The sequence below is a fragment of the Physeter macrocephalus genome, chromosome 14, assembly GCF_002837175.3.
Source record: "Physeter macrocephalus isolate SW-GA chromosome 14, ASM283717v5, whole genome shotgun sequence".
NCBI classification, from domain to species: Eukaryota; Metazoa; Chordata; class Mammalia; order Artiodactyla; family Physeteridae; genus Physeter; species Physeter macrocephalus.
This window is the reverse complement of record NC_041227.1, coordinates 16,857,823-16,867,234: the sequence shown is the minus strand read 5'-3', so window position 1 is coordinate 16,867,234 and position 9,412 is coordinate 16,857,823.

Below are 9,412 nucleotides of genomic sequence, written 5' to 3'. Positions count from 1 at the left end.
TTTTTCCCCTTCTGCCATTTTAAATTACCTCTCAGCTCAGCCCCAGACTGAGTAATTCAGAGTTAATGGGATATGAAAGTCATGGTCCGTGGCATGATTGCGGGTACCTAGCCAGAGGCAGGCAAGATTTATTCTCTCGGAACCCAACTGGGTTGAAAAGGGTGATAAATCATCAGGGCTATTGCGAGCTCCCCTTCTGCTGTGAGATTCATTCCAGTTTATCAGAATAATCATCTTCCCCTCTGAGGCCAGAGATAAAGAGCCAAATCTGGAGCCCCACTATGTGGTAAGAGGGAGAGAGATCGTTCTGAAAGCTCTTTTCCTAGCTTTGTTTAGACTGGGGTGGGTGGGAGGCTTGTTACTTTCTAAGTGTAGTCCGGTGAAAAAACATCCGTGTTCACCCAAGATACAGGCTGGGGTTTTGTGCCGGTGAACACGGCTGGCCTGAGGCTTTCTTGTCTACCTGGGGATATTGTGCGAAAGAGGATTTGGCCTCACATTCTGATTCATGTTGTCCTATGTACTGAATCCAGGGACACCCTTTTCTTCAGCTTGGCTATCCCACTGTCCGCAGTCTGGCGTTTGCATCCTCTCTTGCGTTGTCTTTCTCCTGGTGTCTGGCAACCGTCCTTTCTGATTACATCACCCTGGTTTGGGGTCTTTTGCTAGACTTTCCCTTGACTGATCCCATTACAGATCACAACATGACACAGAGCAGAAGTCAGAAACAGATCAATATCAGTGGCATCGTAAAGGAGACACAGCGCTCACACAGACACACAGAATTACCTGAAATAGCAACTTCAAATGTCAAGTGCCAGCACTGACTGAACACTCACTCAGGCTCTACACTAAACTGCCTTACAAGCGTTACCTCGTTTTAACCCTCAAATCATTCTGTGAAGTCAGCTGTAAAGATCGTTTTACAAATGAGGAAACTGAGGCATGGATGGGTCACCGTTGACTTGTCCAAGATCACAGAGCTAGTAAGTGGCAGTGCCTGGTAGACTACAGAGCTCTCGTTTGCTGTTTCCACGCCCATGTTTGCACAAACACTCATTTACACAAATCCATGTGCATACAGACATGCACATGCATAAACATTCAGATAAACACACACCCAAACACACATGCAGTCAGGGAGAACGTTTGGCAAAGAATGAGTGACCGAGGCTTATGACTGTTAGTGAGAACAAGAGCCCAGATTCCTAGCCACCTTGTCCTTGAATGAAGCCTCCTCACATGGCTTACTGTAGAAAGTTAAATAGAAAAAAAAAAGGCATTGCTAGACTTGTTTGAATTTGGGATGTTACCTGGGGAAGGCTGGTGGTGGTATCCGCTGAGGCCACTCAGAATAAGCTTGACATGGCGTCTGGACGTGGGTCATACAGACTTGGGACCTGTTTGCTTCCATGTGAGGAGCAGGGCCATCCCTCAGGCAGACTCACATTAACTGAGGTTAGGATACTGAACTATGACCCTGGCGTTAAAAACCGTTATAGGAGTTTTCTGTCTGGGGCCGGGTTTACAGGAGAATGTACTGGAAGAGTCTGCTCTCAGTCCAGGGAAGACAGTCCTTGATGTTTGAGGGCTCCAGGCAGAGATATGTCCATCGTACAGTAGGCTTGGTCTGGCTGGTGGGACTGGAAGTCTTTGCAAGGCTTCCCCTTCCAATCCACACCTGCTTCTTTAGCAAACTTAACATGTCTCATTAGATTATAGCTGGGACCCTCAGGTCCTGGAGGCATCTTGTTCTGCTCACCTGTCTTTTCTCAGTTCTTCTGATCCAGTTCCTATTAATTTTCTAGATTCGATTCACACAAGGAGGTCTTGAGGGGTGCTTTGTTCTATAATCCCCAAGTGCTGAACACAGTCGCTGTAGGAGATGCTGATGACGTCCCTCACATATCCCATCAGCCAGCCCTGGAGGTCGCCTGTAGACCGTTTCCATGTAGACCAAAGGCTGCCAGCAAATTCTCTGCCAGGGTATTCCTGGCTAAGGGAATATGTTTAGCCCTCACACAGGGCAGGATGGCAGTGCTGAGGAATTAGTGCTCTGCAAGCAGTGCTCGACCAATGAGAGCGTAAAGACGCCAGCTTCCTTGCTCCTTGGTGAAGCAGCTCTGAGGCGTACACCACAGTCTCCTGGAGGGTCCCCAGTGGGACTGAGCCCCTGTTGCCCACAGAGGTAACCTACACCCTTTATCAGCTGCCTCCTTTTCTCACTCTTCTCCACTCCCTCCTGGCGCTTCCTGAGATCACCTCCCAAATAAACTACCTACACCCAAATCTTTGTCTCAGGCTCTGCTTTTAAGGGAACCCAGGCTACACAGCCACCTTCAGTCTCTCCCCTGGAACAGTTTCCATTGTTCTCTTGCTTATCATGTGACCCAGCCTCACCTTCCTCTTCTCTGAGGCCCCTTTTGACAACCTTTCAAAAGCACTCAATCCCAGAGTTAAGAGCACAAGCATTGAAGTCAGACAGATGTGAGGCTGAATCCTGGCTAGGTCACTTATTGATGATGTGACCCTGGGCAAATTACTCTCTGGACCTCATGAATCTTTTAAACAATGCAGACAAGGATAACCACTTTCAGAGCTGTCAGGAAGAATCGATGAGATAATGTATGCAAAGAGCTCAGTGCAGCACTTGGCAATTAGTAGGTGCTCAATAATGTCTGACAGGCCTTCCTCTCCCTCTGAACAGAGCCTGGTTTCTTTCAGCCATTGGTCCCGGAAGACCTTGCTCCTCCTCACTGAAGGCTGATACTCAAGCCATGGCTGAGCCCTGTGTGGGGTTGGAGCAGTCAGGAAGGGCGCTGGTGATATGGCAGGCCCCCCAAGCACATTCACTGACCGTGCTTCTCTCTGCCTTTTGAAAAAGAATCAATTAATTAATTAATTAATTTTTGGCTGCTTTGAGTCTTTGTTGCTGCGTGTGGGCTTTCTCTAGTTGCGGCGAGCGGGGGCCACTGTTCGTTGCAGTGCGCGGGCTTCTCATTGCGGTGGCTTCTCTTGCTGCGGAGCATGGGCTCTAGCCTCATGGGCTTCGGTAGTTGTGGCGCACGGGCTTAGTTGCTCCGCGGCATGTGGGATCTTCCCAGACCAGGGCGGCTTGATCTTCTGATTGGGGCCACTTACTCCTTCCCAAAGAAGCCCTGCCTTTTCCTAGATCTGCACTTTTGCTTGCCAGTTTCATTTAGCTGGAATGCTTTTTCCTTCTCCATCCTCATCTGTTGAAATCCCACTTAAACTCTCATAGTGTGTATAAATTAAGAAGCACACCAGATTCATGTAGAGAGCTTTTTCAAAATACACATATCTAGGAATTGCCCCCAGAGACTGATTCAGTACATCTGCCATGGAGTGTGGGCCTGCATATTTTGAGAAAACTTCTCAGTTTTGATGATAAACACACCCCTAAGGAAGAACCACTGGTATCATCCATAGAGCCCAAGTGCTGGAGTCAAACAGACTCAACTGCCTTGTGACATTGGTCAATCTACTGAGCTTCTCTGAGCCTCAATTTTCTCATCTGTAAAATGGGGACAATAATAATGCTTATCCCGTAGAGTCACTAGGAGGATGAAATGAGAGACTAGAGGTGGTGCTCAGGAAAAATTATATTTATATTCACACATCCCTGATCCCCCACCCGGAGGTAATCACTTCCTCCCATTTTCCCATCTTGCTGTCTGTACCTCTATTACAGCACTTAGCACAGCGGTCCTTCTATTAAAGTCTCGCGGTGTGTGAGTCACTCCCCACGCCCACGCAGAACACGAGCAGCTGAGGGCTGGGGACAAACAGGGATTGTGTATTATCTGCCACGTGCTCCTATGGTACCTGGCATGGTATCTTGCATGGAGCCCATGCTCAATAAATTTTTGTTGATTTGAATATAAAACCATAAGAAACTAATGTATATGGTTATGTTAGGTACCTGCATAATGTGCTTTTGAACAGGCTTTTGATTAGTCTTAGTGTACAGAAAACTGTTTCCTACTGACAGCGCGTTTGGAAATTGCCAGGAGGGCAATAAATATGCACATAAAATCCAGCTTTGCTCAGACTTGGACAGAATCTCTTTGGTTCCTGGGGCTTCTGTTTGCCAGGCACCCACAGGGGCTGGGGCTGTCCCTGGGCGGCCTTTTTTTTTTTTTTTTTAATTTTTATTTATTTATTTATTTATTTTTAATTTATCTATCCTTGGCTGTGTTGTGTCTTCATTGCTGCGCGTGGGCTTTCTCCAGTTGCGGCGAGCGGGGGCTACTCTTCGTTACAGTGCGTGGGCTTCTCATTGCGGTGGCTTCTCTTGTTGCGGAGCACGGGCTGTAGGCGTGCAGGCTTCAGTAGTTGTGGCACGCGGGCTCAGTAGTTGTGGCTCGCAGGCTCTAGAGCACAGGCTCAGCAGTTGTGGCACGTGGGCTTAGTTGCTCCGCGGCATGTGGGATCTTCCCGGATCAGCGCTCAAACCCGTGTCCCCTGCATTGGCGGGTGGATTCTTAACCACTGCGCCACCGGGGAAGCCCACCAATCGATTTTTGACAAAGGTATGAGGTGCATCAATGGAGAAGAAAATCATCTTTAACAAATGATGCTGAGACAGCTGATGTGCACATGCAAGAGAATGAGGTTGGACCACAAGCTCACACCACAGGAAAAAAATAACTCCAAATGGGTCAATGACCTAAATTTAAGAACTGTGGGGAGAGGAGAATGGAGGAGAAACCATTTAATGAGTAAGGGGTTTTACTCTGGAGTGATGGAAATGTTCTGGGACTAGGTAGAGGTGATGGTTGCACAACATTGTGAATGTTCTAAATGCCACTGAATTGTCCACTTTAAAATGGTTAATTTTATGTTATGTGAATTTTACCTCAATAAATTATTTAAAAAACAACCAAACAGAAAATGCAGTGTGTGATTTGTGATCAGGTGTAAAAGGGACCCTCATACGTTGGAGCTGATTTCAACCTTGAGCTCCTCACTTCCAGAACTTTAGTCACATGACCCAAGAAAGAACCAGGAAACCAGGCAGCACACCTGGGGTAACTTGGCACCAGAAAACTAGGTCGCACAATGGCCTTGACTTTAGCTTGCTGTTTTCTGCTATAAAGTTACTATACATTTACTTTGGGAAAAAAAAAAAAAAAGAATGCTCATGCGTCCTGTGTTTTTGCCCATGCCCTGGCCATGGTGAATCTTTTAAAAGCGTTAAAAAGGAGATGGGGTAGGAGGGAACCGTTAAGCCACCTGGGCAGTATTCTAGGCAAAGGAACCAGAGCTTGTGCAAAGGCCCTGAGGCAGGGGCATGTTTGGTGTGTCGGAGGTACCAAAGAGAGGCCATGGTGGTTGCAGCAGAGTGAAAGAGAGGGAGGGATCATGGTGGCCTGATTGATCAAGGCCTCATGGGCCACAGTGAAGACCAGCATTTTCTTAGTGAAAAGGAAAGCCAGCCAAGGGTTTGAGCTGTAGAGTGACTTGATGTGACTTCATAATCTCATTTCATTTTTAACAGGACCTCTGTGATGGAGAATAGAATGTAGATGGTTAGACAAGTGACTGATTAATTACACGTGTGATAAGAGCTAGACAGGAGAGTCCAGGTGCTTTGGGAATGCAAAACAGGAGACCCTGGGAGTTTGGAGATGACTCTAAGTAGATATGATGCTGATAATACTCCCTGCCAGGGGATGCTTTGGGAGTCTTCCTCAAGTGGGGCACCTGAAGCATTCCGCTGGCTGTGAGTCTGAAGAGGGCTTACTGTGCTTATCCAGCCTCGTGGGAGGAGGAGAGGGTGGGAGTCAGGCTGGCGAGCCTCAGGACACTGCAGGATCTGCCTACCTCACCGTCTTTCCTAAGATGTGTCAGGCACTCGAGGCCCCTGATGGGTCTAATTGAAATCCTCTCTGTCACTGAGATGTCAGGTGAGACAGCTCCTGTCCCTAAATGAAGCCCCGGCTGGAAGTTTGACAGCCCCAGGTGGGAGGTGATCCTGCTGCTTAATCACCCAAGGACAGACAGAACTGGTCACACCCTCCATGGCATCTTGCATCTTCTGGCCTGGCCTGTGCATTCAGGAGACTCAGTGGTCACAGACCTTACAGATGAAACTTGTGTCTTATAACTGTCCCCCAAGCACCTCTGTATCAGTCGGGGTCAGCGGGAAGCAGACACATACTCCAACTAGGTTAACTCAAAGTGGGATTAATAAAAGGGCCATTTACAGCTGTGTGGACAAGGTGTAGGGAAATCGTAAGGGGTAGACCATTACCTGGGGCTAGTAACAGTGCTCCTTTCCCCAGGTCCAAAGGCAGGGGCAGGAGGAAGTTCCAGATACTGGAGGTGGATGGAGGGAGTCATGGAGAGACAGCCGGGAGTCAGAAGCTGGGTCCCGTGGCTGAGAGACACAGCCAGACCTAGGCAAGTTTGCAGAGAGGCAGCTGGGGAGAATCAGTACCCTGAATGCACTCTCCTTCCTTCCTCTGATCCCCCGCCAGGACTCCCTGCTGGTCAAGCCTGACGAGAGGACAAGGGAGCCTGTTGATGTGGTCCATACAGGTAGAGGAAGGATGGTGAGTGGAGCTGGAGGAAAAATGAGAGATGGCCATGTTCTTCTGGGGTAGTCCTGCCCTGGGCACAGGGTCCAGAAATAGATCAGACACAGTCCTTGTCTCCAAGGACCTCTCAGTGACATGAGAGTGGGGCCAAAGTGACATCCAGTAGGGTTAGTCCTGGGATAGAGGGGTGAACAAATTGCACAGGCTTTCTGGTTGTGTGGACCATTAAACTGGGGAGGGGTGCAGAGGGGAGGCATAGAGGGAGGGATGCTTGACTGCTCTCCCAAGTACACCACAGTGACATGTTTACAACATTTTTTAAGATGATGGGAGGATGTGAGAGTTTTCAGACTACATGGATAACAGCAACAACACAGCCTCACAAGCTTCTTGTGGAGATTAAATAAGATCCTGCATGGAAACTGCCTAGCACGGTACTTGGCATGTTGCAGGGGAGCTGCAAACGGTAGCCCCATCACCATCTTTTGGCCTTTTGGCCTCATCAAGGTAGTCCAATTAGCTAAACCAAGTTAACAAGCAAGGTAGGGGAGCATCTGGAATCTCGGCCCAGTGACTCTGTGATTTGTGTGGCTACCATTTTTTTTCTAAATGAATTCTTTTTTTTTCTCCTTTATTTATTTTAAAAAATAATTTATTTATTTGGTTGCATCGGGTCATAGCTGTGGCACATGTGCTTCTTAGTTGTGGCAGGTGGGCTCCTTAGTTGTGGCACGTGAACTCTTAGTTGCGGCAGTGGGATCTGCTTCCCTGACCAGGGATTGATCCTGGGCCCCCTGCATTGGGAGCGTGAGATCTTAACCACTGCACCACGAGGGAAGCCCCTGTGTGACTACCATTTATTTATTTAATGCTTGCTCTGTACCACACACTGTGCTAAATGCTTTACATGTATTATCACAACTTTTTTGGGGGGGGATATGTGGATAATATTATTTATTCATTTTCCTTCCTCTTGTGCCTCTTGTGATGGTTTAAAACCGTGCCTGCAAATTCTTTGACACTCTTCCAATTGAGAGGTGGGGGTCTATGTCCCCTGCCCTTGAATCTGGGCTGTTTTTAGTAACTTATTTGTAACCAGTACAATGCAGTGGAATTGATGCTGCATAACTCTGGAGGATAAGTCAGAGAAAGCCATGCTGCTTCCACCTGGTCTCTTGGGACATGTAGCTGGGGGAAGCCAGGCATCACATGAGGAATCCAACTACCCTGAGACGTCCATGCTGGGGAGGCCACATGTGGGCACTTTGGTCCAGCCCAGATGACTACCAGCATTATGTGCCAGCCATGTGAGGGAGCCATCCTGGATGTCCAGCCCGCCTGAGCCTTCAGATGACTGCAGCCTCAGCTGCCACCTGACTACAACCCCTGTAGAGAGTCCAGCTAAGCCCTCCCCAAACTCCTGACCAGTAAAGTCACAAGTGAAATAAAATGGCTGGTGTGGGCTGCTAAGTTTTGAAATAAATTTTTATACACTGCTGGTGACTGGAACACCTCCCCACTCTTTCCATTCCCCAGACTGACTTTATACCTGGCCATGTGATTGATTTTGGCTATTGGGATGTGAGTGGATCCCAACCAAAAGCTTGAAATGTGCTCAAGTGATTTGGCCAGCCCTCTTACACTCCTGTGATTAATCACGGAAAGATCACGCCCCAGATACCTGCTTCCTTTCATCCTAAAATGAAAAAGACCTGAACTCAATCTACAGCCTGAAGCAGAGCTGCCCCAGATGACCTACAGTGCTGTGAGTGAGAAATAAATGCTTGTCGAGGTAAACCACTGAGATTTGGGTGGTGTTTGTTAGCCCGGATCATCACAGTAATAGCTAAGATAAGATTGGTGATAATGCTGTTATTCCCTTTCCCAGATGGTAAAACAAAGCATAAAAAGATTAAACGGGGCTTCCCTGGTGGCGCAGTGGTTGAGAGTCCGCCTGCCGATGCAGGGGGCACGGGTTCGCGCCCCGGTCCGGGAAGATCTCGCGTGCCGCAGAGGGGCTGGGCCCGTGAGCCCTGGCCGCTGAGCCTGCGCGTCCGGAGCCTGTGCTCTACAACGGCAGAGGCCACAACAGTGAGAGGCCCGCGTACCACCAAAAAAAATAAAAATAAAAAAAAAAAAGATTAAATGAACTGCTCAGGGCATAGCTAGAAAGGAAGAGTCTGCAATTGTAACTCTCTTTTAACCATTGTCTCTGGAAAGTAACATACACAAATATGTAACGAACGGATGTATCCAGCATCTTCGCACAGTCCCTGCCTGGGCATCTGTGGTAACTTCAGTTCCTGGAGCACCTGAGGACACTATAGGTGAATAAATAGCCACTGAAAACCTGTTTTCCACTGTCTAAAGCCTCAACCATGAAACCTCAGCTGGATAGTCTGTTATCCTTCCCGGAGCACAGAAGAGGTGGCCAAGTGCTTGGAAATATCTAAAAGCTCTGCTGCAGCCTAAACACATAAGGAAAGCAGGCAGCAGTCTCCTTCATTCTTCCTCCTCTGGTCTCAGAGGTAGGGCATTTTTAAAAGCATTATGAATTTATACACATTTTGATGCATTCAGAGTTGGGGTGAAATCTGTTTGTGTCCATGGCTGTGTTTGGCTGTGTGTGTGTGTGTGTGTGTGTGTGTGTGTGTGTGTGCGCGCATGTGTTGCATCACAAAAGAACAATTGGGAGAAAGTGGCTAAAGAGGGGTTGTTATTTATTTATTTATTTTTAATTTTAACAATGCAATTTTCTTTTTTTTTTAACATCTTTATTGGAGTATAATTGCTTTACAATGGTGTGTTAGTTTCTGCTTTATAACAAAGTGAATCAGTTGTACATATAC